Source organism: Anguilla rostrata, chromosome 7 (assembly GCF_018555375.3).
Source record: "Anguilla rostrata isolate EN2019 chromosome 7, ASM1855537v3, whole genome shotgun sequence".
NCBI lineage: Eukaryota > Metazoa > Chordata > Actinopteri > Anguilliformes > Anguillidae > Anguilla > Anguilla rostrata.
Genome location: NC_057939.1, coordinates 3520770 through 3539992, shown reverse-complemented (window position 1 = coordinate 3539992; position 19223 = coordinate 3520770). Strand labels below are relative to the sequence as shown.

The 19223-nt window shown below is 43.6% G+C and overlaps 1 long non-coding RNA gene across 1 annotated transcript; it reads right to left on the bottom strand.

Moving 5' to 3' along the window:
* Positions 1–1931: 1931 nt before the first annotated feature.
* Positions 1932–18951, bottom strand: LOC135258801 (uncharacterized). Its single transcript, XR_010331098.1, has 3 exons — positions 18751–18951; positions 8632–8665; positions 1932–2369 (listed from the first exon to the last, which is right to left on the bottom strand). It is a non-coding gene; the product is annotated as an uncharacterized LOC135258801 (long non-coding RNA).
* Positions 18952–19223: the final 272 nt, after the last annotated feature.

The following is a 19223-nucleotide window of genomic DNA, read 5'->3' as shown; positions in this document are numbered from 1 at the left end:
CTTGAAAGATTCAAAACATAAAAGTTAACAGTTTTCATGGTGCACTATGATGCTACATCTGCAAGCCCTCAGAACAGAAACTTTGGTGCCCTTCACAGTGAAGAGCAGTGTATGCTCTCAACGGAGCGGCCAAGGCTTCGCGTTCTGATTCCGCTCCGTCCGAAAAGGCCATTCCACAGCCTCCTCTGTCTGTCACCCCCGTCCCTCATTCGTTCGTATCGCTGGAACGGGCCAAATTAAATTCGGACGCATGGGCGAACTCGCCAAACGGCATCATTAGCGCCGTGTCAATCAAAAAAAATAAATAAATAAACCCAGCCAGCTGGCCCATGAGAAAGCAGAGGACTCGCCTCCCGTATAAAATAATTCTGCCGCGCACTGATGGGATCACTGGACTCCTCTTGGCGAGACAGCTGCGTGTTAATAGGCTCTCCAGCACCCGGCCCCTCCCCTTCCCCACCGTGCATGGCCTGTGTGGGGGCAAGGAGACCGGTCTCCGCTGGAGAACGAGGACCAGGCCTGATACCGCTGGACTATCGGCTGAATCGTTATGGGATGATGAAAGTTTTGCCTACTAGAAAAGATCATTAAACATAAATGGACAATGTGGATAAGGAAATCCGTCAGGCAAAACTAAATAAATAAATAAATAATAGTTATTATTTCGTGAAATGATGACAAACAGAAAAACAGAGTAAACTGAGGACAGAAGAACGGTGATACCGTTGGCAGTGTGCATGCATGAAATATTAATGCTTCAAATTCCACTTGAGGAATCTGGGGACCTTGTCCTTTTTTTAACTTTACAGCGCATTTTCAAACCGTATGTAGTGACATGAAAAGTCACATTAAATATTTAAGAAACTTTTATTTCAAGTTGCATGGACGGATTATGACTCGATTCAACTTGAAAAGGTCGTATAAAAATAAGAGCAATTGAAACTGGGTATTCTAAGTTGAATGAAAGGGCATGTGTAGCTTATCTCTAAAACACAGTCATTGTTTTTTTTTTACCTTTTCCCATTTAAAATCATATCATGTACATTTGAGTGGAAATTCCATTTTTGAAATTTAAATGTCAGGTCAACATATTATAATATTATTTAACTATGTTAAAAATAATAATTCTTAGAAGCAATGCTTTGTTAATACATGTGTGTTCAGCATTGTAATGGGGCCTGTTCTGTCACATGCACTACATCTGGTTTATTCCCACATCTGTTATGTTTACTGCAAGTTGCACTGTTTTTCAATGAAGAGCCATCTGGTCAAGCGCCAGCTGCTTGCCAGCAAAATCCCATATAGCAGAGTGACCTTGGACTGGGCCTGACCTCAACGGACAACCGGTTCACCGTGATAAGATCCAATGGGGCATCGGGAAAGATTAAGCAAACACTCTGAAGCAGCAACACAGCAAAATGCTCAGTGGCGAATCAACTCTTAGAGAGTACACATGGTCCCAATTGGACTCATATGTACTCTGTTAGAGTTGAATTAACACAGGAAGAACATGGGCTCGGTCAGAAGTGGCCAGAGATACAGGGCTGAGCCCATCATTCATAAACCAGGAAGCTGTACCCAGAATCGCATGCGATTGGACGAATCAGAAATGGCCAGAGACAAAGGGGCCGGAGCCAGTTATTCATACACCAGGACACCGTACCTGGAATCGCAACGTGATTGGAGGAAATGAAGCGGGCTCATGTTCATCACACTACACTGCGTTCAGAGGCTCTGTATGCAGACCAGGGTGTTGGGAATTCTGCAGTAAAAGACTGCTTCCACATGTAGACCTACGGGTCAGCAGTCACGCAGATAAACGCAGGGGGAACGACCAGTTCCACCGCAAATTACGTTACTATGACAGCTGCCCTCTTATTCTTATTTATTAGGCATTTTCATTGTACATAACTTCGTAAACGTATACCGAATAAGACCGACTCATAAGGTTTATACGGAATAATGGATTTTAATGCTTATAGAATGTGGGCCAGGCAGTATAATCCCATGGTGTTATCACAGGTGTGTGAATTCCACAGGGATTTACCTGTTCTCCACAGCGAGCGCTGATTTAATTCCGTCCCCGTTCCCGCTGCCACGCTGACGCGCTCGGAGGAGGGCGGCAGCTCTCGCGGTCAGGAAACGAAGACGCTTCTTCCGATTTCGCACGGACAAAATCAGCGCGAAAGCCACAATCACGAGCAAATTTCAGACACATCATTCAAATTTGAGTTCCATGTTCCCGTCTCCGCTCCGAAAATCTGCAGCCCGTTGTGAGCGTTTGTTAGTCTGACTCCTCTTCAACAGAGACCGTTCATCTCTCCCCACTACTGCTGCCGCAAGCCTAGCCTCACATTTACTGCATAGAGCTGCCACAGGAAAGGAGAGGACATATTATTATTATACGTCAGTGTTTACCCGAGCTCAGACATTTTAAATAAAGAGGTTAAAGAAGGTTAAAAAAAGAGAGGTTAATTCATCGCTCTGTCAGGGAGATACCTGGCGGCTCGACGGCCATCGATCAGTCAGTGACAGAAGGTCATTGCGTGGATGACGGACTGGTGACCTCTACGACCTCCCGTGACTCACGCTTCTCACATTACGTTAGTGACCTTTCAAAGAGGCAACATTTGTACGAGACGCAGCGTTGCTTCTGTACGATAAAACAAAAGGTTGTCTGTCGAATGTGGAAGGACAATAATAAGTTTAGAGGAGAGACACTGAAGAGCCTTATGGATATGATTGTTTAAACAGGCAAAGGTTGAGCATTGTGCTACGTCCCATAGTTATGTCATCAGTGCCATTGATTCATTTAAGAGTATTTTCATCATTAATTAAAATAATGTACCTAAAAATAATGGCTTTAGTAAAGTGTTTCTTCAATAAAGGGGAATACATTGAAACATTGACATAATAAAGACAAAATCTGAATTTTGGCAAACTTTTCTTTTTTAACTAATAATGAGTATACTCTTTTCCTTCAAAGAGAACCTTGCTGGCCACATTCTGAGCAATGCTAAACAAGATATGAATATATTTAGAGAATTCCAGCTTTTGAAATTCTTGCTCACAGAAATACGGTCTTCATCAATTCTAAATTAGTTCCACATTCTGCGGCAATCAGATTGTTTAGCTGGTGTCTCCCATGACCTGTTATGTAATTATATAGCATCTTCATTCAGCAAGGTGAATTACCCTGGAATGTGCTTATTATTCATGAAGAATTTAATCAGTCTTTATAAGCATATCTGCTGTAAAACTTTCACCCTTCTGTCTGCCGCAAAAGTTTAGAATACCATTAAACATCAAGGAGACACCATTTTATTTTCCAAGCACTACAGTACAGTCGCTGTAATCCACTGTCTCCTCACTCGGAGACGAGCCTGAGGTTCAGCGAATGATTGCGACCGAGAAAGCAGACCAGACGAAGATCACCCAATCAGGAATCAGGGCAGCAGTAAGGAAGAGTGGCTACGGAGACGGACTTCTTCTCAGAAGGTTGTGCGTTTGAATCCCAAGGCATGAAGAAGCCACTGTTGTATCCTTGGAAACGATGAGTGCACATAACATGAACTACTTCCCTAAACGTCTGCAAAAATGGATAAATGTGTGGTAATGAACCCACTCACAGTTCATTTTTTTCATTTTCCGCTTAAAGACGTGACACTCTAATCCTCATGTAGGCGTCCATTACAAAACAGCATCATCTGTTAATAAGGTTATTAGCATGCAGAAAACCGCATGTATTAACCTGAATTAAAATGAGCTTTTGTTTCTACGACGTGCTGAATATGCTGCAGATGAATATTCAGCATTACACTGATGTATGCAGCTTGAAATGTAAGGTCTACACAGTGATAATATCACTCTGTGCTGAACGGTAAGTGAGCAGTTCTTTGTACTGCAGGTGTGGATATAACGTGAGTCACCCAGGATACTGTGGGTAAAATTTACATCACAATAAGGGCTCTGTTTGTTCTGCAAATGAACACCTATTTATTCCAAAACTGTTCCCTTACCGTTTCCGTCTCTGTCACTCTCTGAGTAAGTGGTGTGTGTGTGTGTGTGTGTGTGGGGGGGGGGGGAGCGCAAGAGAGAGAGAAGGCGGGCAGGATGCAGACACGAATGCAATTGCCATACTTTTGTTGCAGTGATTCACCTGTCACAACTTCCACTTTCAGCAGTGATTTTACCTGATCCACTGCACACAGTGCAAAACCCTCAAAATGTATCGTCATAGATAGTGAGCTTGGCCAAGAATATCCTCTTACCCATATAACGAGAGAGCTGAACTTGGTCCATACGAATTTCTATTAAGTGAACCACCTCAAACAGCACCAACACCTGAACTATGGCCACGGAAACCACTCTTACTTTGCCTCTAAATGTTTTTTGAGGAATTTATGAGGAAAATTGAATCCAGTGTTCAGTTCTAATTCCTGTGGCTGAAGGTTTCCACAGCTCCATGCAGCTTGCGTCTGTAGATTCATCACGTCCAGCCATGTGACAGTCACTGCTGTGTTAGCCACTGTATGCTGCCCCCACAGACGGTTGTCTGCTACTGCGGGATATAACTGTATTATTTATGGGTTCCTAAACTGTGAAAACGTTCCACAGTCCCAAAGCTCATTCTCTGTCCCCGTGGAGACCAAGCATTTATTTCATGGACAATTAATACACTAATGAGATTGACTGAAATTTCAATTATAAAAGTTTAAGCACATAAGAGGAAATCCATCCATTTTATAAACTGCTTTCTCCTGGTAAGGGTCACGGGGGGGAGCCTATCCCAGCATGCACTGGGTGAAAGGCAGGAATAGGATAGGTCACTAATCCATTGCAGGGCACATGCGTCACATACCCAAGCATTTACTTCAATAGCCTAACCAATGACAAGTCTTGATGGGGGAAAGCCCAGAGGAAACCCAAACGGGCACGGGGAGAACATCCAAACCCCACAGAGAAAAGCCATCAGGATTCAAACTCAGGACCTCCTTTCTGTGAGGCTACGCAACACACTGCACTGCTGTGCAGTAAGAAGAAATATTAATCTCAAAACAAATTCATGTGCATTTCTTAATTTTTCTCTTAGCCTTTGACCAGTGCAATTCCACAAACAGTACATTACGCTTCCACAAACACTGTATGCCTGGTAAGTCTGACAAGCGAGCCTGCTTTTGGAAAAACACAACAATGTAAACCAACCCAGCCAGACAATGTCAACTCTGTCCTTTCTGGATATCAATTATCTGCAGTAAACAACCGCAAACAACTGTAAATGTTTGCTCGGTAAATTATTCAACCCCGATGGAACGAAAAAGAAAAAGAAAAAAACTCACACAAGGAGTATGCCCAGAACAGGGCTAATGTGAGAATGTACATTCTCACAACAGGGAAATCTTACTGTTTTTTATTTTTTAAACATGAATTTACATGCGGTTTTTCCACAAGCACGGGCACGGCAAACAACCATATCAGCCACGCGCAGCTGTGTCCACAGGAAGTGAATTAATCCACCAAGTCTCCGTGGGGACGGGCGGCTCCGCCCCCTCGCTCCTGTCTCCGACAGGCACCGCCGCGGCCCCGCGGCTTAGCAGCAGGTGGCACAAAAGGTGTACGGAATTACCCATAACACCCTGGGGGCTCAGCGGCGGGCAGAACAGAGCCAGGGCCACAAAGAAAGAGATCCGCTCTCACTTCAGTATCAGGGCCCTTCTTTAGCAATGCTATCGCTTTGCCCGCTGCTGCGGCTGCTGCTGCTGCTGCTGCTGCTGGTAATACTCTGGAAACTAAAACCCACTGGGAGGGCCAAACCACATCAGCAAGGATGAGGCCTGGCAGGAAGCCATCTTAGGTGCCAAACCAGGGGCGTGGAGGAGAAACAAGCCTCTTGAGTTAAGCCCAGTAAAGACCCCTCACAAGCAATTTTTTTTAAAAATCTTTTGAAGTGGATGCCTCTCCACTTTCCTCTCCAAGTTCTCAGATTCAAGCGAGCGTACGTAAGTGCTGTACCCTGAGGACTGTAGTCCCAGCAGGTGAATTGTTCCCCCCAATGATTCCCCCCTTCATTCGTCTTCATAAAACTAGGCTATGGTTTTATTCACATGGATGTAAATTAATGTTTTAGAAAACTCGAAATCTACCATCCATACTATTCCATATCAGCAAAATCACCTGTTTCTGAACGACGGGGTGCATTTAGCCACTAGTAACTAACTACTCACACAATTAAGAGAACCACAACGACTGAAACCCACATGGAATTAAAATTTTATGTTAACTTGCAACAACCATACTAAGTCAACTTTATTTCAGCTGAAATAATGCGTACGATATGTTATGATAAAAAAAGTTTTAAGCTGTCCCTGAAAGTTACTGCAAAGCAAGCTTTGTCTGAGATAAGTAAATCATATAATAACACAAACCTTTTTTTTTTTTTTTTCCTAAACCAAGGTTGGCTTGAATTCACGCTTGGTACGGCCAGCCAAACATTTTGCCAGGGTCCGTGCGTTCTCAAAGACCGAATCTAGATTGCGGCTTTAAAGAGAAACTTCTCTTTTGTTCCAACGCTTCACTTTCGCATTCAGCCGCAGTTAAAATCTGGGGTTGAATCAGCATTGAAAAGCGCTTTCAGTGATGGTGACGCTCAAGGAGAAGTGGCCATGATTGTGGTTCAGTGAGAGACGGGAGCCGTTTAAAACTGACACGCGTATTTTAGTTTCACGGCTGCATACACACAAAAGAAAATGGAATCAAATGTGACAGTTGTTCAATAAAAAGCAGGATTTCCAAAGAGGCCGTTCTATACAGAGTCGAGGTTGTTTACCAGCCCACACAAAGAATCCCAAAGGCTTCGTAACACACAGAAGAGTTGTGGATCTTAGAATGTTTCCAGATGGCAAAATGCTCGGATCAGAAGTCAGTTACAGAGCCCTTGTCCTGAACATGATAACTATTACACATTCAAGCAAAAGAATGGTGGGGGCAGAATTAACTTGGAAGAAACTTCACCTTGACCTTCACATGACCTCCACAATAGTACTTTCTGATAATGCCTCAGACCTTGGTACTCTACTGTTTGCACGTACACACACACACACACACACGCGCACACGCACACGCACGCACGCACACACGCACATGCACGCACAACGCTCTCATACACACGCGCGCGCGCGCGCGCGCACACACACACACACACACACACACACACACACACACACACACACATTCTCTGGTGACTCTGGAATGGGAGCCTTGGCCAGCCTGCCACAGCAAAGCCAAGCCAGAAGTAATTAGGCTGTCATTTCACCAGAAAAATGCCTTGAGGCTGTGGGGGTGGGAAAAAAAAAAGATAAAAATCATCTCCACACCTGGGTCCACACCTGTACCCTGCTCTGCCAGCCCATGTGATAATAAAAGTGGAATTTATTTCATCCCACTTTCTCCAATGCCTCTCTCATATATAAGATTAACAAAGTTTTTAAAATAAGGCTTCATTATCATGATTTCAGGTTTGATGAGTGAAATGTATTCTTCTATATATGGCACTGACTGAACATCGTTTGGTAGACCCCCAATCCCCCTTCCCCCATGCTGTTGGTTCCATTCTTGTCTTGAGTCAGTTACCTCGGTGAGTACCTTCTAATTAGTCCCAAATAGTATAATCAGCCAAGTTTGTAGATAGACAGATAGATAGACAGATAGACAGATAGATAGAAACGAATTCAAATGAGCAACAGATACACCTGGAAGATAACTGCTGAAATTCTGGTTGATAGCCCATATGGCCGTGTGGTTCTACTCATAAAGCACGAGAGATCCACACACATTTTGGGTTTGTGAAGCCTTACACCCTGACCTGAAGGACAGCTACAAAATAAAAAAATTTTTAAAAGAATGCAGCAAATGTATGACCAGCTGTTTGACTTATTTGACTGCTCCGTAATTAGAACACCAGCAGTATTAATGGATCTTATCTGAAGGTAACAAAGGGACGATTAGTCAGCAGAGATCTGTTTGGAGTCATTCTGTAGTGTAATGAGCTTTCTCTAGACTGACATTAATAAATCCCCTCTTTGGTTAATTCCTTTATTTATTTTGGCTAAACACACGATGAAAATAGAATTATCATTTAAATAGAACAGACGCCAAATTACTAGGGGTAAAAAAAAGAACGTCATTTGTAAAGTCCGGACAAGGATAAATTAATTTCTTGTTAATCAGCTTTTGAACGTGGGTTATATCCCACTCAGGTGAGTAACCATTCTGTTTTACATCATTTTTGGCTATATGTACCACCTTACATTCATTTTGTAAGGTGGTTTAATCAAACTTGGAAATCCAACTCCAATCCATTATATTCACAGCAGGTAATGGTAATGGTTAAATTAGATCATTTGATACTCTGAGCTTTGGTTTAAATATCTTCTGCAAAGTTATTTTTAAAAATACGACCAATTTCACACAACCGTCCCAGTATTACTGCGTTTCACTGTATGTGAGACATTAATTTGATGCCTCATTAAAAACCTGTCCATAGCAATGTGTTACCACTACGAAGGTGTGAAAAATGTATGCTGCTATCCCGATTGTATTTAATAAAAATTCCATGCTTTTTCTTATTCTTACCTTGTCTGTCTTCTGTTGGTGATTTGGTGCATACCTGCAAAACAAACAAATGTAAAATTGGTTAAATTCAAGGCCAGGGGGAATTTGCCCCTGACAAGACCAAATACAAGGTGGTTCAACCAAAGAATTTGAACATTTATGCCTGGCGATGTACACCGCTACACCACAACATCTGCTCAACTATAAATACATTCTTTTTTTATTATTTTCTCAGCAACTCCATATTTTTCCATATTATGAAAGTTCTTAAAAGTATGTGAACAGATTTTTTTTTTTTTGAAGCACCTTCCCTCAAAAGCATTACAGCAGTTTCCTACTCAATACTTAAACACGTGACCCTACCGTGCAGAGTGCTTTTTAAATAAAATAATTTCTGTAGTAAGTTCAGTTCGACAGGATATATGTCCTACAGGAACACTTTTAAAAAATCCAGGATAAATATTGGTACAGGATTCTAGCTGATGGTGCAATGAAAGATATCACAGCAGATATAAGCCAGTGGAGCAGGAGAGGCAACAAACCCGCTTTAGCACTTCCATAAAGGGTTTATGAGGACCGGTCCTGATACCGTGAGCCATGGTGGATAGGCCTTTGGGTTTAAAGCCACACATTCAGAGCACAGCGGTGGGGGAAGACTCGGTGAAATGCTTTGTGTGTATTTCTGGAAGTAGGCCCTAAAGCCTAACTACTTTGGGCTAGCATAAACAGCCGGTGAGATCATTTAAAAAAAATATTTATTACACACATCTCTCAGCACCAGATTCGGGCTTTAAAGATCCGTACAGACGTTTAAACATGAGGTGAGGTCTGCGTCTTAGGCATTCTTGCAACGTTCTCACAGCCAGATAAACACGATAAAAATAAAAATAAAAATGTACCAAAAACTGCATTGCTGACTGTTCTATTCAGGCGATTGTAATGTTCAATTGCAAAGTCCCAAGTAAAGGGATAATGCATATCTTTGCCTGTATAAACAGGGTGACTGTCGGCATCTTAAATACTCCGTCACTCACCATGGAAACAGACTGGCCCTATAATACCTGGGCATTACTATTTTGCATGTGAACAGTCATCATTAGCCAACTATGACCCCACCAGCCTATTTGTTCCACCAGTGGTATGCCAGTGTAAGTAGACCAGGGTTGCTATGGCTACCATTACACTAGTACCTCCTACGCACTAGGTGCTCACAGGCCATTGGTTGTCATAATTAAATCATACGGTACTCTCCCAAAGGGCAGAACTACAGAAGAAGAAGAAGAGTAACTTGGACTCATTACAGACAGTAATATGTCACAGGACTCAATGAGGCGAAGTTGAAGCGCACATAACGGCACCCACACAAACTCTGTATTTATCACCAAGAAATGTAATGTAACCCAGTATGAAAAGGTCACTACAGAAGGAAAAAGGCTTTTAAGTGTGGGCATTACGCCCGAACAGAAGCCAACTAGCCTTGCAGCTAACTAGCTAGCCGCGACAGCAGTCCCACATTTTATGCAGCTACTGCCTAAAACTGGTAGCATGCTTAGCTGCTAACCAGGGTGCGTGGAAGTTGGATCTGTGCCTATAACACGACATCGCAGTCAGTGCTGTCTGATGTGGAATTATGCCACATATGGTGACAAAGAACTGTGATGCTGAAGCGAGGCTGCGCTAGACAGAGGTGTTGAAGAAAAAGCGCCCGGGAATTGTTCTGCTTCCAACACATGAGTGACTGTCATTGCCTTTTGTCAGTTGCCACTGCTGCCCCAACTATTTCACACAGTTCCCTAAAGCTGTCAGGTGACTCCGTACGTGATTCAGTTTACTACAGTACACTCTCCACTTCATACACGGCCCTCATTTCTGCTTTAATATCAACTGAATTTAAAAAATTGAATTTTACATTTTAAATTTTAATAAAACTTCTTACTCAATATATGTCATTTGAATTGTAAATGGTGGATTGTGTCTGTTTAATAGAACCAGAAAAGGTGGGCAGTGTCATTTTTGGATGTTACAGTTTGTTGCTGTGAGCATGGTAAATTCCCACTAATTCTAAGTACCAGCAGAATGGGGCATTCAGAGCTAGCTATGCTACTAGCTATGCACCATTTGTACTGTGAGCCTCTCTGTTCTGTGAGCGTCTCTGTTCCGTGAGCGTCTCTGTTCCGTGAGCGTCTCTGTTCCGTGAGCGTCTCTGTTCCGTGAGCCTCTCTGTTCTCTGAATGCAGTCAGTCCTGTGAGTGCGTCAGCATGACAGCTGGAGGCCAGGCTACACTGGAAGGGACAGGGAGAAACAGGACAGGAAGCAGAGAGGGAAAAGCGACGGGGTCGCGCAGCTGGAGAAAGGTCGTGGAGCGGGTGGGCGGGAGAGCGGCTGCCCAGGAGCCGATTAGCGTAGCGGGGCCAGCCAGCGGGGCTGTCTGGAGAGGCGAGGAGGCTCAGATCAATGACGCGGCGGTCGGTTTGGGATCACGCGGCGTTTAGGTGCCGGGAGGGGGGGGTTTGGGGGTGATTGGGGGGGTATCGGGGCTGAGGCGAAGCTCCAATTCTGGCCCCCGCCAGCGCGTGGAGTACAGGCACACTCGGGTTTTGGCGAGCCTCGAGATCGCATCGGGAGGCGCGGGTTCTCTCTCTCTGCAGTAATTACACCTGCGGGGCATCTCATTACTTATTCATGAGCGGCTCGGTGAATGGCAGCGATGAGGAGCGATGAATCGGACGCGCCAGGACCCCCACTATTCACCTGCATTTCTATTTAAGTTACTATCCGGCGCAGAACAAATGCTGACATAAAGGAGCTGTTTGGCATTGGTGGTGGTCTGAGCCTCCAGACAGTAGCAGGTAAGGAGGGGGGGGATATCTACTGTGCAAATAATCATTGTGGCTGTGAAGATTACAGCCTAGGGCAGGGCCGGGTGATGCAACGGTAATTATCTAACGCAATGAAAGAATCTCCAGGGAAAAAGGTCACCACCGTTATCTATTGGGTGTTGATAAGACCAATCAGCCAATCAGCAGCAAGGCCTTGTGGCTTCCATGTGTTCTACTCTAAATATCCAGTCGTCTGGTGAAACGGTAAAAGTGGCGGCTGAACTTTGGGAGGCGCCAGCCACTGTGGCCAGGGGATGAAAAAGTTGACGGTAATGCTGAGCACACAAAGAGGCTGTGATGTGGAGGACCCCTGGTGAAGAAATTGGCTGTACACAATCATCCTGGGGTCATCCTGGACTGACAGCACACCAACACAGCACAAAAAATATCAAACCCGAGCATTCGCATTCAATGACAGGATGACACCATCGGCTCAGCATGCCTGTCAGTTCCACAGGCTCGACCCTCCCCCCTCCCGACCCGCGCATCTTTAACTCTGGGACTGACTGAAAGGTCAGTTTTGAGACAGCCCAAACATTTATCAGGGCATTATTCCGTAAGAGAGGAGCTCGGTGAAACATTCTGTCCCGCACCGTGACATCCAGGCAGCATATCACTTCACCTGCATTGCGTCAGCATGTATCCAGCTGTGTAATCGGACACAATATAAAATGTAAAGAGTTGTGTAAGTCGCTCCGGATAAGCGCGTCTGCTAAATGCCCGTAATGTAATATCCAGTCGTTCTCAGAACTTTCAAATTGCCGCCATCTTGTGAACGAAGCCAATTTGTTCGGATTAGTTTGCCATCGTATGCTGGAGCAAGGCCATTTATAGAGTATAAGTTATGAGTAAAATCTAACAGGCAGCCAATGAAGAAAGACCGGAGCAGAGGACCGATGCACTCATGTTTCATAGTTCCTCTTAGTACCCAAGCATCCACATTCTGCACCGGTTAAGAGACTTTTCAAGGACAAGAAGTGTAGGCAGATAGTAGAGAAGAACACCGTTCCAGTTTCATAAGTTTCATAACAGTGAGGTTATAAAAGCAGAAACCACTTTTCTGGCATCACGCAAGGACAATATGCTTCAATTTAGATACATTCCTGAGGTGAAAAAGCCCACTCTTATGTATTATTAATGTAGGTCTGAAAGGAGAGATAGGAGCCAATAGTCTCACAAAGGTTTTTCAACAAATACATCGGCTGCAATGGCCTAAACCGCTGCAATGGTGAGGCCATCTAAGTTTAAAGAAAGAAATCTGAATTTAACTCTTTTTTTTTTAAACTTACTTGTGCCATGATTCAAATGGATTAAGTTCTTCATTTAATTGTTTTGATATTTCTTACAGTATATGCTTAATGAATTTCTGAAGGCCTAGGAGAGTGAAAAAAAAAATGACAATAAGAGAAATCGCTGCAATAAATGCTTGTTCAGCTAATTGTACTTTAAACTTATTTTCTGGCATTTCTAATGGCTGCAATGTCTTGCAGTATGTTATCGATCATTATCAAAAAAAAACAATAGTCACCCAAACTTTGTAAAACATTGCTGTTCTGTTTTAAGGAATAATTTTGCAACAGCGTTAGTTAGTTTCTCAAGTAGAAGTGTGATTTCCACCATCTTTTGGAAAATAGCTTGATGATACGCGCTTGATGTTGATGCGTATAAATAATAGCAAAGTCCTAGGCTTACATCCAGGGCTTTGCTTCTCGGGTTAGATGAGGGCATGTTTTCCACTCAGGTGATATACAGCATATACACGTACATACATTCAAGATGGAGCCTTGACCTGATGAACCTTTGTCAACAGATATATGCTTGTTAAGACCGAGCTGGTCTCTGTATGCCCCGAGCCCACATAACCCTGGTCTGAGTGTCAGCACACTGTCTGTGGCCTCAGGACAAGACTGTGACCTCAGTCGAGGCCAGGCTCTCTGTGTCTAGCGCCGGGTCGGGTGTAGCTCGGCTAGTTCGCTAGCAAACACAGTGAGGAGCAGTAAAGCGAAGGGCTCAGCGGGTTACCGTGACAACACTCCCTAGCGACGCAACCCTCGTGTTCAAAATAACGACGTTGTCCTTAGCCGGGGGTGATTTTGCCTGTAGCTGACGGGAAACATGCTTGTTTTTGGAATCTCCGAGTAAGGGAGAGGCTTGGGTTCAAATCCCACCTCCGGCAAATCTCTAACTCTCTAATCTCGATCATGTTCAGTCATACTCACCACGTCCCTTTCCTGTACCGTAACATTGCTGCCACATTAAATCCACTGCTTGCAATGGGAGGTTCTTTCACTGGTGTGACTAATAACTGGGGTTAAAACTGGGAGGGAGAGGGAGGACTAAGAGCCAGCGTATGTATCATAAGAAAAAGAACATTTCAAAGGGTTCTTGTGGTTCTACCCTTTGTGAAAACCACAATTTTACACATGAATGTAACATTTTCAACATGTGGATTAAAATTCTCACGTGAAAAGTAAAAATGTAATTTGAAATAACATACTTACCTTTTTCCCCACTCTAACCTCGTAAATGGGGTTATTTTTATAGCTCACGCGTGGGGTTTTTTTTTACATTTATTTAGCAGACGTTTTTATCCAGAGCGACGATGTGGTTTCTGAACACATGATTTTGTTTCCTAAGGGTGTAACCGTGGGGGATGCGTTTTCCTGGCTCGGCTCTCTCTGGCGCAGTCACGCCCCCCGGAAGGAAAGGTCACAGCTGACCGATTTCTGAGCGATCGCCTCGATTTCCCGTTCCCAGCGCTTCCTTCCTGTCACGCGAGCGCCGCCTCGCCCCCGTCGCCCAGGACACGCGCCCGTTCCCCCAGCGCAGCGCACACACGCGCGGCCTCCCCGTCGGCCCTGACGACCACGACAGCGGTGTCATCCGCGCGTCGCCCGCCGCCTCGGTTCACCAGGCCCGTAACCCGGTCGGCCATTAACGAGAGATCCTGGCATGACGGCGTCTCCCACCTCCGCAGAGGGGCCGGGAGCCCATTGATTTTTGTTTCTCGGGGAAGAACGCCGCCGCCGCCGTCCTGCAGAACTCCAGACGGCGGTATCGATTTTACGCCACGGCCGACGCGGGCTGTCCTGGCAGCGCGTGGTCCTCAGTGTCTCACAGAATAACTTCATATTGGAGTTTACACTTTTTAGCCACTAACTGACTGATTAAATTAATAATAGAGCTAATATCTATGGCGAAATTATATAAATAATTATATAAATACGTATGAAATTAAATAAATACATATTTCATTTTATTTCAAAATAATCAAATAATTCACGCCTCATGGTGGTCCTTTTCACAATAATGTGATCCTAATTAATTTCACTTTGATTTCATAATAACATGCTGTATTTCCTAATGGCTTTTTTCATTTTGAAAAGCCTCGTTATGAAATTCAAGAGAGAGCTCGGAAATAAAAACGCCACTGGGAAAAAGCGTCCTCGTGAAATGAGAAAAGCCATTTGGAAATACAACATGTTATTATGAAATCAAAGTGAAATCAAATAGGATCACGCTATTATGAAAAAGACAGCCATCACAAGGTGCTAATTATTTGTTTCAAAACAAAGTGGAGTATTTAAGAAAATGATTTGCCTATTTATTTATTTATTTCCGTATTTATTTATACAATAATTCATATCGTTATTCCCCATTCCGAAAAATGAATCAAATTCAAATAGTTATATTTTGGCTTTACTTTCAAAGTTATGCCTATTTTTGAGTTCCAAACAATCCTCATTCCTTAAAAGTTTGTATCTCAAAAAGTGATAGGGCTGGTGTGTAGGGTGCACACTAATTAGAAATGAGGTAAACACAATCTGTGTCCTCACTGCAGAAAACACACTAGTAATTACTCTACATAACATTCCAGCTTGTTAGTCAAACAGAAAGTGGTGACAGCTACTCAGAGCTCAGAACAACTATGTTTCTTTGTCAACTTTCCTAGCGATCCAACAAGGCACTGCATGGTGATGCAGACTTTAGCACTGCATCACCATGAGGATGCCGGGTTCAAGTCCCGGCTGTATCCTCTCTCTGCATGGAGCTTGCTCCAGTTCCCCCCCCCCCACCATGAAAGGCATGCATGTCGGGTCACGCACAAGTGCCCCCAAGTGCCAGTGATAAGCATCCAGCCCATCATGCGAATGCCGCGTATCTCCTGATAACCAATCTGTAGTTTCCTTTCTTTTACTCTCCCAGATGCAGCAGCCACTTGTATTTTATGTGTGACTGAGGCTCATTAGCACACCCTGGGCTGTCTGTGACTCTGCATCAGGGCACTGCCTGACAGGCATGGAATATAAATCTCCTCATTAACATTAATAAGACCCCAGGCCACGACCAGGCAAGTCTTCCAAAAAATAAAATAAAGATACATTAAAATACAGGAGAAAATTCAAGAAGCAAAAAAAAAAAGGTTGTAAGGACGAGCATCTCCAATATGGGTTCCTTGGGTAAAACTTCACAGAAAAAAAAAGTTTTCATTGGTAAACCTAGATTTTTTTTACTTGTGACATCTATATACATTTTTCGGTTCTCAACCGAAAATTTTGTAGTTAATTAGAATTTTTGGGTTCAAATGTCCAAATACTGAAAATAATGACCGTGTTAAATAAGGCTCTCTCTCAATTCCTTCTCTAGAATGTGAATAGTCCTTGTTATTATGACAGAGTACATAGACATCTGTGTTATTACAGCGGAACTGATATGGCCAAGGGGTCGAAGGTCAGAATATGGTTCAGGAGAGCTGGGTGTTTTTGCAGCTGCGGCTCTGAAGGGCTAGAGCAGGGGTCCACAGCCCCGGTACTGGAGAGCCGCAGTGCAGGGGCAGGGGTCCACAGCCCCGGTACGAGGTGAGATAACTACGTAATCGACTCTTTAAATTGGTCAGTTGAGTGCGGAAAACGAGGAAAACCAGCAGACCCCCCCCCCCCCCGGATCTCCACCAGGGTCAGACCAACTCCATAGGGATCAGTGGGCCACAGCCACCAAAACAGTATCCAGGCCCAATTTTTGTATCTTGGCTGAACCACCACCTCCAACTGTGAAAGCCCACCTACTGTTACTTTTTAAGCACAGCACACAGTCTTGAAGATACTGAAACACACACTTGTACTACGAGCAAAGCTAATAAGAGAGCTCAGTATGCAGCTTTAACAGTCACGTAGACACCTAAAATAGGCTCAGCCCCTCCACCCCTGGATACAGCTCAGGGCCTATGACAAATTTGATAGACAGTTGTCTAGGTATCCCACAATCCTGAAGTCCTGGAATGTGGGGGGGGTGGGGGGTGGGAGGGAAGCCTGCACACCTGTCACAGCACAAAATAATCCCTGGCAAATGAAAAGCCAGGAATGAAGAAAATGAATAGCAGGACTAAGACATCCTCAAAGTAAAAGGGAGATCAAAGGACGAGCAAATATCAAGTCCCACCGATAACGGAATGAAGGCATTTCACCAAATAATGTCTCCTTAAAATGTACGCATGTCATTCTTTCAGACTTTCCCCCTTCCTGAATGTAAATGTTCTCCTTGCTTCCAGTTGCTAAGAGGACTAATATTAACAAAATAACAAAATGTACATAAAATGTAAAGAGGAATCCCAAAGAAAGCATGTAGGCATAGTTTTAAAATGCAGCACAGAGAGAATGCACCATGGTATTCGAATCTGTAAATAAAGTGAAATAATCTAAAATGATATAAAAATAAATAAATAAATAAATAGAATAAACACACCGTCCTTGTTTTTTAAGTGAAAGAAAATTTATTTTTTGAGTGGAAAGCCTATTCAGACTGCGAAATGCCATCTAAATCGCTGCATCTGTAAATGCGCCAAGGGACAACTTTTTGCCCCGAGGTAATAAATGAATGTTTTCTGCTCATTTTGAAGTGCGGCCACCACCTGACTGCACGCCTCCGGCAGGAGCCCACAAGGTCGGCTCACTCGTTTGTGCTTCTTACGAGTGTCTGGTCTCTGTCTTTACTAAAAAATGCCGTAAGAGCCGACGGCCTACTGCTCTGTGCCAAACAAAGCATTTATTCTACTGGTTTAAGGCAGAGCTGCCCAACCCTGCCCCTGGATATCTACTGCCCCCTGGTTTTTGCTCCCTACCAAAGCAGACCTCATTCCACAGCTAGAGGTCTTGCTGAGCTGTGGAGTAAGGCGTACCAAATTAGGATTAAAATGAAAACCTACAGGACAGAGGATATCTACAGGAACAGGGTTGGGCAGCCCTGGTTTAAAGGTGCGGCGTTCAGATTTCCTGATCTCTGACACACTGTATGGTTTCAGATCTTAAGAAAAAAATGTAATATTAGACGAAGGGAACCAGGGTAAACGCAAACCTTTCTTCTTTACATTATTATTACTTTGAGATGGCATAAGAACCACAATTTTGGGAAACAGACGAGAAACTGTTCTACCAAAGCTTTCTCCGGTGAATTTCACTTTTGTCATTCCCCCATGAGTATACTTAAATGGAGAGAAAAATTACTGAACGGCAGCAAGGTAAAGGGATTGGCTATGGTCTCTAAATCAAACCCTTCGCTGAGATGAGAGCCAGATAAAGTGGTGCTTGGACTGTGCTGTTGGAGACGAGAATGAGATATATTTATTTATGGTTCACTTTCAGGCAGTCAAGGTGCACTCTGCATTGGTTTGAGTGTTTGCATTTTCAAAAACGACCCTCTTCACTTTTCAGTAAAACCTACCGAGGACACTGGTTTTACCTCAAAAATACCCCAGATCAGCTTGCCCTTAAAAAAAATATAGCTTCTAGTATGTGATATCACAACAGTTTTGAACACCAATGTGCAAAATACAAATTCTGTTTAATTACATGCTAAGCAGATGACCTTAATAAACAATGTCAAGTTATTCATTTTGGCTTAAATCTGCTTACATTCTGCTCCCAAGTCTACTCCCTGCTCGGCACAATTCTTAAAACTGAATCGTGAATTTAACTTTAAAAAGCGGTACAGTGCATGCACGCAATAATGGGGATTGGCGGTTTAAAAACAACTTGAACAGTTATGGGCCCGTTGATCGCAAAAGATGGCGGCGCGTCGACAGAACGAACACTGGTGTAGAAAAGTTTGTTCGTTTTTTTTTTTTTTTTTCTTTACTGACGCCAAGTTAGCTAGCACGCGAGAAAAAGTAGACATACACTCTAACAACGAGCTCAAAAACTCGCGTCTACCAATGGAGCTACAATGCGAGGCAAGCATGGACTTCATGTAGTTACCGCAACTCACTTTTTGTCCATGTTTCCTCATAAAACCCGTCTCTCTGTTGACTTCGCTTTCTTCGTTCTCTCCACGCCAACAGCTCGCCAGCCTCTTCCAAAAGCCCGCCAGCCTCTTCCAAAAGCCCAATTCTTCTTCGACCGATTTTATGGTACGTCTCATAGGTCACTACCTGCTTTGCATTGCCCCCTACTGGCCATAGTACATGCAGCAAACACAAAATTTAATGCACAATTCACTGGTAATTGAATCCTGACCGAGTCAATCTCTTTGAATGAAGATCTGTAGCAATCGCTGTTCATTGCTTACTGGCCCTACATAGCAACCAAACGTCTTTCAGCTTTAAGTTGTTTATTGGTATTCAGTATGAACAGCTGTTGTTGTTTTTGAATACATCACCCTGGTTATAAAATCGAGTTCTTAAGCCTATCTTCTGACCTCAGTCATTTGTATATGCGGTCTGAATTTAATAGCATTAATTG